The 12431-nt window shown below is 29.6% G+C and overlaps 1 protein-coding gene across 5 annotated transcripts in view; it reads left to right on the top strand.

The window, feature by feature from the left end:
• Positions 1 to 12431, top strand: part of RapGAP1 (Rap GTPase activating protein 1) — a 390544-nt gene that overhangs the window by 30071 nt on the left and 348042 nt on the right. Inside the window, exon 1 of one of the 5 annotated variants that reach the window (XM_088205691.1) lies at positions 4385 to 4691. The exons of 3 other annotated variants lie outside the window; for them this stretch is intronic. The gene's annotated coding sequence lies outside the window, so the exon portion shown is untranslated. Of the gene's footprint in view, positions 1 to 4384; positions 4692 to 12431 lie in introns of those variants that run through there. One more of the 5 variants, XM_088205681.1, reaches the window with a different exon arrangement.

The following is a 12431-nucleotide window of genomic DNA, read 5'->3' as shown; positions in this document are numbered from 1 at the left end:
AACAACATCTCTTTTGGGTTGGAATAAACGAGAGCTTAGCTCAATTTAAATTAAAATCAGTAACCTGCCAATTTTTGTTATAAGTAGAAATAGGTCCAGCTAAGGTGTCGATTTAAATCTCAGAATTCAAAGCGATCTTCGAGACGACTTTGCGACTACATGACGCACTATTACAGTTAAAAACTGTACGCGTGCACTTATTACTATAATTTAAAATATTGTTATTAAATTTATATTACAAATACAAAATCCAAATAACAAATAATTTAAAATATTGTTACTATGGAGTTTTGAGCTTGAGTTTTTCATTTTATAATGACACATTTTTAATGAAAATACTTATTTATTATAATTTTATATTATTTATATTATATTTTACTGTGGCAATAATATATATATATATATATTGTAGCTTTTGTCGTTTACCTATAAACGGCGAGAATTTTGTTGAATGTCAAGAAATATGATATCAACAAATTGAAACGACGTGAAAATGTGTCAAAGTAATATAGACTACGTGATACTACGAATTTTATGGTACTTTATTATACGAGAAAGCACTATGTACTGAAGGTTAATTGAACTATATGTGTTTAGTTAATTTATTGTAAACAATGATTCAAGTATAATATTAAATACATATATTTTATATTTATTAATTTTAGCAATTATTAAGATAAATCTAAAACATGAAGATCATGAGTTGCTTCTTTTAATAGTTATTTGCATATCATCACGCCACATTGTGCAAACCGTGGATCGATCCAAGGTCTTATTAGCGTGAAGAAAAATGAGCACGAACGTGCTTTCTTTTTGAATTTTAGATTTGAAAGTTGTTTTCGACAAAGTTGAAAACGTCTTTGCATTCCGCCAATAGTATGGAAAATTCCACAGGAAAAGCTTGTGATATCGACAGAAGTTTTTCACAATTGACTTAACTAGGCGAAGCAAACAAAAATATACGAAAGGGGTGGAAAAGTTTCGTTTTTTTTAACCCCTTTCATTTCCCCTGTGGCTAGTTTTATAGCTAATTAATTAGAAAGGGAATGTGTGTATTTTCATGCTAGTAAACACTATGTTTAAGTGGAAATAATTATTACTTAGGACGAAAGTTTTGTTGCACGACTATTGTTTCGCATTTCTCAATAATATTTTTTAATATACGTTAAAAGTTGCTACTAAAAATATATTTGCTTAGTGCAAACATAATTGTATAGTAAAATATTAAATGTCCTCTTATTTTCTTACCTACATAAAATTAAATTTCTCTTCTGTCTGAATATCCACGATTAACTTAAAAACGAATTATCAGTTAACTATGCAGATTTATTTGCAATTATCCAAAACTTTTCACCATTTATTATTCATTGAAAATCTTATCTTGAATATTAAATTTATAATTTGATCGCGTTACTTGAAATGCCGTTTATTATTTATAAAACATTAAATGAACCTTTTAAAGAATTGTGTATGCTTAAATCCAAATATGGACTTAAAAATAGCCTTGAATAATACAAAAAATACAAGATTTCGCCCGAATAACTCACATTCAATACACGAGGGATCGCTCGTTAAAAAAATGTGGCAGGCCGAGTCGCACCCATCAAAAATTCATATTCATTGTCGGTTTAAAAATAAACTACTTTCATATACCGCTGAAAATCCGCCAAAGAATTATTTCATTCATTCTCAACCGGCGGAAATGTATTATCCGCACAATTTCCGTTTGTCTTGTGTTTTTTCTTTCGCTTTTCCGCCCGAGAATAGTGTCTTGGCTCTTATTTTAAGACTGAATAAGACACGATAAAATCCCACACCAACCTCCTTCCACAGTTTTGAATGAGTCGTTTCCATTATTCATTTCGTCAACAATGATGTATGACGAGAGCTATGGGTGTTTGCCTTCGCATACATACATTTCGTAAAGGCACCAGCGACTGCATTCACGGTAAATGTGTACATTTCTTGAATTATGCACGGAAACCTTCAAAATTTAGAAGCGTGGCTTTGTAGAAGGCACGGTGTGTGTTTATTATTTTTTAATTGAAAGCCAACACTGGATATCAACTATAGAGCATCATAACTGTTGAAAAATTAACGAAAAGCTAATCTAACTAATCCGTAAATAATTAATATATTTTTACTATATCGATTAAGGAACTGCATTTTGAATCAAAATTCATACAAAAAATGACGCGTTCTCGTAAAAATAATGTGTTAAAAATATTATTCGTACTTTTAATACGTAATAAAAGTACTTTTACTTTTTGACTGTTTTTATTTACATTAGTAATGTTATCAATGAATTTGTATTGAAGTGTGTGCACAGATATGATTCCAAGCTTTATTTTTCTTAGAATAAATAAAGGTGGTAGATTGTATATCTGATTATATTATTGCATTGCGTATTTACATTAACATGTAAGCATATCGAATTTAAAACTCCAAGAAATGTGTATGTAAACTAAAGTTTATATATTTTGCTTAAATTTTAATTATTTTAATATTACTTAATAATTCGCAACATCGATTATCGAATCTTTGTACCTTTTAATAAATTCTATAAATTTAGGGCCAGTGAGATGATATCTTCTCTTTAATAAGGAATATGCTTTACTCACAATTAGGAGAGTTTATTATTATTATTTTTATAATTTTAATTTGTGATCAATAACTGGGTGGAAGGCGTTTAGCAACAAAACCCAAATATGATTAGAATATATTTTTAAAGTATTTTTAAAGTATAATAAAAATTACCTGAATTCTAAAGAAACTTCTAGTTTTCAAATGGTTCAAAATTTAGACAAATACCATTCGAATTATTGATATATGATACATTTATTTATTGGTGTAAAATATATTTAATAGTATATGTTAAAAAGACCGCAATTTGACTGTAAGAAAATTGATTTCAATCAGTGATATAATATCTAAATATATAGTACTTATATATTAAATAATAAGAAGGTTAAAAACCAATGAGTTTAAAATATTAATTTTTACCCTTTATTGGCTTAAAAAGTCACACCACTCAGCTACCGATCTCTAAAAAAACTTATTTTAACAACAGAAGCGTTGAACTTTATCCGTATTATTTCTGGACTAAATATTTTGAATAACTTATTTTTAGAAATTGTTTTAGTACAAAATGGCTATCTAAAAAGATTTTGTTTGTTACCAGAATGTTTGACACGTCCGCTTATATGTATAATATGTATTTATATAATGGGATATTACCTAAAATATAACCATTACCATTATAAGATGTCATGTACACTCAGTGTTATATATTTTTTATATTTACCTAATCTCATGGATTAATAACGTGATGCATAATTAAAATAAAGTTGAGCTAGGTCGTGCATAGTGACATCTATTGATTTTTAGATATATTGATAATACAATACAGACTTTGATTTCAGTCTGTTTACTTACTCAGTAGTTGTTGATTGTGTTTACTTTGTTGTTACCCATTGGGCTAACACCTGTCATGTTGCAACTGAAGATTTAAAATTGATAAATAGGAATATCTCCACTACTAACTTTTAATTTGGCATGCTTATAAAGAAATACATATAATATGATGACATGTACACTTCGTGTACAGCACAGTATTGCAAATGACTTTGTAGAATTATAGAACATTCTTGTGTACTGATCGGTTATGCATTTTTTTATTTCATTCACTGTTACTAAATGATTACTCTACTAATATACGGTACTAATGGAGTATTCGCTACAAAGCTTTAGCTGTTGCAATAAATAATATTATGCCATGTACACTTACAGGTGTACATCACAGGAAGGTAGTGGTTTAGACGATTAAGTTTTGAAATTAAAATTTCTATAGATATTTGGTGATATATTTGATATGGAAACTTGTATTGAGGGTTTAATTTTTTACGTTTTTATTGGTTCATAAACATTTTTACATAAGTAGCTTCTTAAAAATAAGGATAATTTTACAGCAAAATTTTTAGTGGATTATTTATTTAAAAACTTAATCTTAACCTAATCTTTGGTATTATGGTATTATTATTTATTGTTTCTACGAAATTATTTTTATATCTACCATATAACTTATCTTTAGTTTTTGAGTTTCATTATTAATATAAATGTATATGTAATAAAAAACAATAATGATATCAATAAATTATTAAAAAAATAAAAAGTTGATATAAACATAATTCAAAGGTTAAGTAATGCACACATAAAAAAATTGGAAGGTTTGGAAGACTCTTTACTAATCTTTTAATATAGAATTCATCTGAATTGGGGTTAAAAATAATACATTAGGAATAGTATAGCACAAGAACGAGACCTGGCAAAGCGTAAAATTATGCGCGCGCGTTTTCCGGAACGCCCTGTACCTTTCCTCTCCGGCAGTCAGTCGCCGGCGAGCGTGTTCGCGAACGGACGCGCGCTCGCTAATTAGCTCGTTACATCGGGTCACGTCGCGATCTCGCACAGCTGGCTGTCAATTTTAGCGCCGAATAAATTTTGCCGCGAAATTCGAAATACATTCTCGAACATTTAAAAAAAAAATATTTTTTAATCGAACCAAATTTCAAGTTGCGAGTTTTGAATTAGAAATTTTCAGTGTCGCGGTGTGCAGTGTTGAGTGTTTTGCGTGAATGATTTTTTCAGTTTCAGTGTTGCAACATTGTGCTTATTTTAAGACTTATCGATTGGTGAGTATGCATTTAATTGCATATTGTTAGTATAATAATTGTCTAATTAAGGTATACGAATGGCTAAATTGTGTTTTAATCAATTCGATTCGACCCAAGGATCTAGAAACATTGAGCGGTCGCCTTTGACTTGTGACAAATAATTGTTTTTGTCGCAAGTCAATCGCAACGATAACGTCTTAAATAAATAAAACATAGATATAATAGAGCTACAAAAGTATTTTGGCATCGGATTGCCTGTTTTTTAATATATTTATTCAAATGCAAGAAAAGTTTAACTTTTCACGAATTACAAAAAATATTTTATTAAATTTATCAAACACAGAAAGACTATATATATATACCTATATATATATATATTATTTTTAAAGCTGGGTATTGCTTAACTTTATCTAAAAATATTTTCATTAATTACTGAAATAATTGTCATTGTAATGTCTCATTCCGATGTTCAACTTATAAAATGTTTTGCTTTGTATCTCAGTTCAATTAATTGTCTTCTTTTATACATAATTTACATTAAAGTATATTTCTTATTCAATTTATTGGTTGTATATTGAAATGAATTAAAACAATCATTAAACAGTCCTAAAACCATAAACACATATATAAATACATTAAAAATATGTTTTACAAACAATGTAATAAAAAACAGACACTTAATTCGATTTTTTCTCATATTTCCGGTAAATATGCATCTGAGATTTTGTAATATTAAATATCTTAATTGCTGCGCAATTCCTATAAATTTATTTTCGCGTCTCGAAGCTTCTCATTTTTATCTTTATGTACCACACAATATATGTAATTAAAAAATGTAATAAAAACCAATTTGCGTTTTTATGTATCGGATTTGAAAATCATATTTTGATTCGTATTCTTTTTAGTCAAAATACTACGCTTTGCTGTATTTAATTTAAAACATCATTGAGTTCAAACCTTAAAAATCTTTCTCACATTAGTCTATCAATCAATAATTTATAAATCCTTTATAAATTAGGGTGTAGTTTAATTTATTTTAGCCTTAAATTAGGCGGCACTCCGGGGGCAACAACGGGGAGTACAACGACCGGCGGGGCCTCATCCGCCGATCTCATTCATACCATTCAATAATCAAGTTACTATTATTTCATTGCATCCATTTCCGAAATTTATTACGTTCGCACGACATTTTTACAAGCATCATTTACATTATTTTTTATCTTTGAAATTGTGCGAACAGACTGGCCATAAAATTTCGCTATCACGCGTAAATGCGTGAACGGTCCGTAATGTAATAAGGTGTATAGCACATTTTTTTATATAGACTCCCTTCGCTACTGTTTGTTAAGTGCTATCGAAAGCAAACAACTTTGGCAAAATTTTTAATAAAAAAAATTAAAGTTAACATATATCAGAATAACAAATATATTTTTTTAGTGCATGAAACTTTATTTGAAAAACACTGAAATAGATCGTAGAAATAATGAAATAATAGGGGAAAATAGTATAAAAGTTTTCTATTGAAAATATTATTTATTGCTGACTGAAAATACTGTTGTATTTTATAAAAAATATCTGTAAGTTATAAACTACATTACATTATTTTTATTTTTGTGTTAATGTGTATGTGTGAAGTAATTTCTTATTAAACTTTTTCTATACTTTTTAGACAGAACTAATATTGAATTAATTTAGTATTTTATAGTTAATTTATTACATTTTAAAACATAGTTTTAAAATTTTATGATGATGAAGTCTTCGATTTTGAAGCAAAGACGAAACTAAATAGAATTGAGATGTACGTTCAACGTGACGTTTATACATTAAAAAAGAATAGTATCATAATCATTATTTAATAGCAATACGATAGCAATATATAATGAAAACATTAACTGATAAAGAAATGAATTGTGTCAATATTAGTATACCCAATCAATAGTTTACTGTGATAGTGAGTTTATGAAACGGTTTTTTAATATGTACAAAATAAATAATAAACCCTTTGCTTCTGAGTAAATAATGTACTATAATGTACCCATTCACAATTTTAGAAAACGAAAATAGCATACACCGCATAAAAAATATTCATTATTAAGCTTTACGATTATCGGAATATTCTCTATTGGTAATCAAATAAATTATTAGTTGCTTTCTTTGATTGTCTATTTATGACAAATAATTGTATTTTTAATAAGTAGTCAAGCTACTCTTTGTGTCTTTATATTTATATATTTTAAAAATTATGAATCCTCAACAAAATATAACTATATGTGTTCTATATTTTGCCGTTTTCCTCTAACAGGGTCATCCATTTGCGCATTTAAACGTCACATACAAACACAACCAATTAACATTACTATCCACACAACATGCTTCATTCTCTTTTTTTTATCTCTTTTTACACTTCATTGTGTGATGATCCGATGTGGGTGTTTCGAGCATTCGTTTACCGTTGATCGTTTGACCTGAGTCAATTTTAAGGAATACGTTTTTGGCGATAACGTGACACACGCACAAAAAAGACAACGTGATACACTTACACCTATTTTGAATACAGAAAAAAATACATGTGCCTAAAACTATTATATTCTGCTCTAGGCTAAGCTGTATAGATTCGCGTGGGAACGGATACTGTGAATCATCATCGACGTGTTTTGGCGATCTAGGATGATCATATCACTATTCGATGCTTAGAAAATGATAGTAATTGTATGTGCGTATGTGTATATAAACTGTTTTCCGTCGGATGTTATATGGATAAAGCTTGATGGATTACGAGGCCGGAATCAATTATGAGGAGTTAAAGGGTCTGACCACGATTTATAATGGGTATTCTCGTAAAATATTGCTTCAAAATTGTTCTCAAGTTGATTCATGTATGTTTTTAGGCGTTTGAACAAATACTGAAATGGTAAATTACAACAATAAAGGATAGACGTGTATTGTAGAGAAGTCTTTAATATAAACATTGTCCCACAAACATGTGGTAGCGTTACTTTTATTCCACAAAACGCACTATATGGAATAGTTCTCAGCTCACTCTGTATATTTACTTTTATTTTATCCATGGTGCTAAAATGTGGTTCTTTCAAAATATATTTTATCTGTGGGAACAGCACAAGTCAAACAGAATAATGTGGCTGCGGCATCACGACGAAATCGTTTTTAGCCAAAAAATCAGTTGTGCCGGTGCGTTATTGTGGTGAAAAATCAAACAGTTGTTTGTTCACAATTTAAGTCATCTTTGGATTGCCTTACAAAAACGGCTTAAAACTGAAAGGTACTACTTCTAATTGACAAAACAATTGATTGAAAGAATCGTAGTAAGCTATACTGCTATAATCCAAGAATCTTGATTTTATTTGGTCTTGTTTTTTCAGTGCGCTTCTTTAAAGTGATTTTATTTGGTTTCTGTTTTTCAGGGCGTTTTTTTTATTGGGTCATTGTTTTGATATTATAAGCATACTTACATAAATTTTCATTTTTTATGACGCATTTGAGTGATTCCGGAGTTATTTAGACTTGCAAGACAACTGCTCAAAAATTTTCTTTAAAATGGTTTGCAGCAAATAGATTATATTAGTTTAATACCAAAAATGTCAGTTAAAATTGCTTTACATAAACTGTGTGATATATTATTTTTTTATATTTATTAGTTTTAGCACAATATGTGCTAGGCCGTCATTCTCTCTTATCATTTACGATGTCTTCACGGGCCACTAAAAAACATTTGTATCATTCATAAACCTTTTTTTAGAGACAAAGTGCGTTTGTCAAAAGTATTTTTTTATTAATATATTATATTTTTAAATCATAATTAATTGCAAAATAATGTTCCTTCTTTTAAAAAGCATGACAAAATATGTTTTATTAATTTACTGTTTAACATAAACTACGCGTCTAATATATCTGAAAATTGACATGCGCATTAATATGAAAAAATATAAGTTTAACTCTTTGATTGCCGAAAATTGCTGGATCAGATATCTTCATTAAAATAAAAAGCAGATATATTTTTAATTAGCTGCTTGAGTATTTACTTTAAGGGCAAATGACATTTATTTTTAAACATATTTTTTATTATATGTGATACATCGATGTATAGATAGTAATCTTATAAAGCTCGGCAATCAAATGGTTAACCAGAAACAAGGATGTTTTTTATTACATTGGATTTGATATATTATTATACACAACAAATATAACCCTATAAAGCCCATAATATTTTTTTTAATAAATATATATTAGCATAATAATATACTACTCTTTTCGTTAGTTTTTGCTTTGATAAGTTTATCAAGCAAGCACTAATAGAGGTAGGTTATATAGAGTAGCACTAACATGGATACTAGTCCGAACAAAGGAGCATATCATATGCTTTGGTTCTGACAAAATTAGGTTGTTGGTTAGGAATTAATTGGATTTGATAGGCGTAAGACAGGTCGAAACACAGAAGCTTTCGTATATTACAATAGTGTACACAATACGTACGTGTGTGCGTATGAAGATTAGATTTTTTATTTATTTATAAAACTATTCCTTAGTGACATATGCCAAATTGGTCTCATATATATTTGTATATATATATATCATTATTGATTATCTATTTTGCTTTATAAACGTCATAGGAGGGTTAATTTGATTATTTGCTCACTCGGTTCAACGCATTTTGGGTGTGGACTAAAAGAACATAATTACTTGTTCTCGAATGCCGTTTTATCAGATCCAGACCAGAGAAGCAAAACCTTCAGACGTTATTTATCGGATAAAAAGTTATTTTTAAAAATAGCTAAATTCGCACAATTCTTGATTGGATCTTGATCAATATTCTCGTTCCTTTAAAGTGTCTGTCAATCAAGATTTTTAATTTTAATTTTAGAAAAATACACAGTTTTAATTACTAAATGATTGGTGCAGTAGAAGTAGATAGACAATGCATAGTTTATTTAATTGAGCAACTCATTAGCAACATCGCTCGTTATGTCCGCAATAATTGACGCGTTGCCTAAAATATTATTAACGACTGATTTCACTTTTTGGCTTTCGCTTTGTTTTAGCTTTAAAACAAATCAATTTGTGTGAAAATTTAAAAAATATATTGGTATTTATGTATATACATATATTTAACGTGAATAAACGAGAAATACATTTTTGTAGATTGAAAGGCGGATCTTCATAAAGAGTAGACAAATATAACCTTACCTAGCAAATGAATATAAATAAAGATACTTTTTAATGAGGGGAAGTCCTTAAATAGCAACGATGTAATACATATTTTTACGAGCAGAAGTTTGGGAAGTTTATTTATTTATTTTAAAACGTGACAGGTCCCAATCAGACGCGTATCGTGAGTTACTTTCCCTTTCGCTCGCTCACGTGTTAAGTGAAGAGAGTGAGTGAGAGATAAAGGCGTGTGTTACATGCGTTCCATACAATATATGGATACATTATTTATGCCTATCAGATTAAACGCGAATTATTCTAGGAAACTCTTAGCAAGTCCATTATAATTATTTTATTGAAACTATTACTGATGCTCATGATAGATCACTGTAGAGTTGTGTTTTTTTATTCAGGCTATTTAATGGTTCTCTAGAACGCCAGCTTTTTAACTTTCAACTACTTTCGACACCTACGTCAGTCATCAAAGGTGTCTTAAATGCGATTGACGTTTAGATATTCGCCGTTTTTTGATGCAAAATTTATATTGACGAGTTATTTCTTATACAATTACAGGCCAATAGCTTTGATCTCATCACCTGCAAAATTATTTGAAATTGTTTTGCATAAATACATTTTTAATCATTGCAGGTGTATGCTTCTCGACCAACAACATGGTTTCCGTAAATCTCGATCCACTGTCACTAATCTAATGGTTTTGTCTAACTATGTTTCAAAATCATTGGACTCTGGTGTACAAGTGGACGTCATATACACAGATTTTGAAAAATCATTTGATAAAGTTAACCATGCTTTACTTGTAAAAAGTTATCTAATTTCGGGTTTTCTGAAGATCTCATAAATCTATTCTCAAATTACTTTACCAATAGATATCAATTCGTCAAGTATAATAACTCTTTTTCAGAACGATATAAGACCCCTACTGGAGTACCTCAAGGATCCAATTTGGGTCCATTGCTGTTTTTATTGTTCATTAATGACATAGAAACAGCAATAGAGCAGTCAGATTTTTTATTATATGCAGATGACTTGAAAATTTACAAGAAAATGCATTCGATTTCTGATTCCCTCGACCTACAGGAGGATCTCAACTCTATATGGAAATGGGCTTGCTATAACCAATTGCCTTTCAGTGTAAAGAAATGTCACACAATTTCATTTTCAAGGTCGTTAACGCCGGCAAAATATTCATACCATCTAGGCGGATATTTTCTGGAAAGGTTTTCTTCAACTAAAATTTAGGAGTGACTTTCGAAGAACGTTGGAAATTTAGCCAGCACATTGCAGAGACTCATAGCAAATCCTTAAAAATGCTCGGTTTTATCTTGAGAAATGCGCGCTACTTCAGGAATACTTTAGTATTGCGCACTCTTTATGATACTCTAGTCCGCAGCATACTAGAAACTATCATTTGGATCCCAGGCGTAATGAATCAATGTAATGAATTGAAGCTGGAAAAAGTACAACGTAAATTTCTTCGATATTTATACTTGAAGGAATGCGGGTATTATCCGTTCTTGTTTCCCAGTGCTTTTATTTTAGGAGCCCTGGGATACGTTTTTTTGTCGACTCGCAGAAGTGTTTATGTAAAACACTTCTGGAAATTGTTCAAGGGCATCGTAGACAATCCTTCAGTGCTCGAGCAGCTTCAAATGTGGGCTCCTGAAGGTGGTTATAGTTCTCGGTCGCGTCCACTATTCTTGCCCGTAAAGTCTAGAGCTGGAGCACTTGCCAACTCTTCTCTGGCTAAGGCTATTCATCTGCTCAATTCTGTCTATAGAAATATTGACATTTTCTCTTGCACATATGGAGTTTTGGTACAGTTCGTATGGGACAATGCACACCTGTTGAGGTGATTTGTGTCTGTTATTTTATCTTGTTTTTTATGTTTTTACTTATATGCTTTGAGTGTGTCTGTAATTATACGTATATGAAATTGTATGTATGCATACTATATATTTATATGTATTATGATATATTTATACTTTTGACTATCGTGACGCATTAGGTTTACCTGTCAGGTCACGATGGTTATAATTTTAATAAATAAATAAATAAATATCGTCTGATCACCACTTCGAGCCATTAAATTATATTCTTTTTGTCATGTGACACGTGTCAGCCGCCATGATTATTTTTATTTTATGTAATTATTATTATAAAAGTGAGCTAAATACTTGATCCTTAATTTAGGAAAAAATGTCACGCTACACATTTTTTCCAAATTATTTTATTTATTTATTTAAAATATAAGTTTCAACTGCTTTTTTATACTCTTCGAAGAAAATGTCAATGGTTGATTCGTCGAAAATATATCGAATATATTTTCCAATAATTGCAATTAGCTTAAGAAGTGTGCAGAAAATATTTTATTTATAAATTGCCATTATATTTTATGGAAATATTTTTATAAATTTCATCAAAGTGACGACTAAGAATGGCTTTGCTCTCACAAAAGACGCAGAGCAAGATATATACTACATTCAATTTTATTGTATATACTTCTATATAAATGATACATATTTCTTAAAGTACTGCTGTGAAAATACAATAGTACCATAACATCACATACCTATA

The sequence above is a fragment of the Plectrocnemia conspersa genome, unplaced genomic scaffold, assembly GCF_051122295.1.
Source record: "Plectrocnemia conspersa isolate PC_06_02 unplaced genomic scaffold, ASM5112229v1 ptg000001l, whole genome shotgun sequence".
Classification (NCBI taxonomy): domain Eukaryota; kingdom Metazoa; phylum Arthropoda; class Insecta; order Trichoptera; family Polycentropodidae; genus Plectrocnemia; species Plectrocnemia conspersa.
The sequence above is the reverse complement of the archived record's forward strand: the minus strand, read 5'-3'. Positions and strand labels throughout refer to the sequence as shown.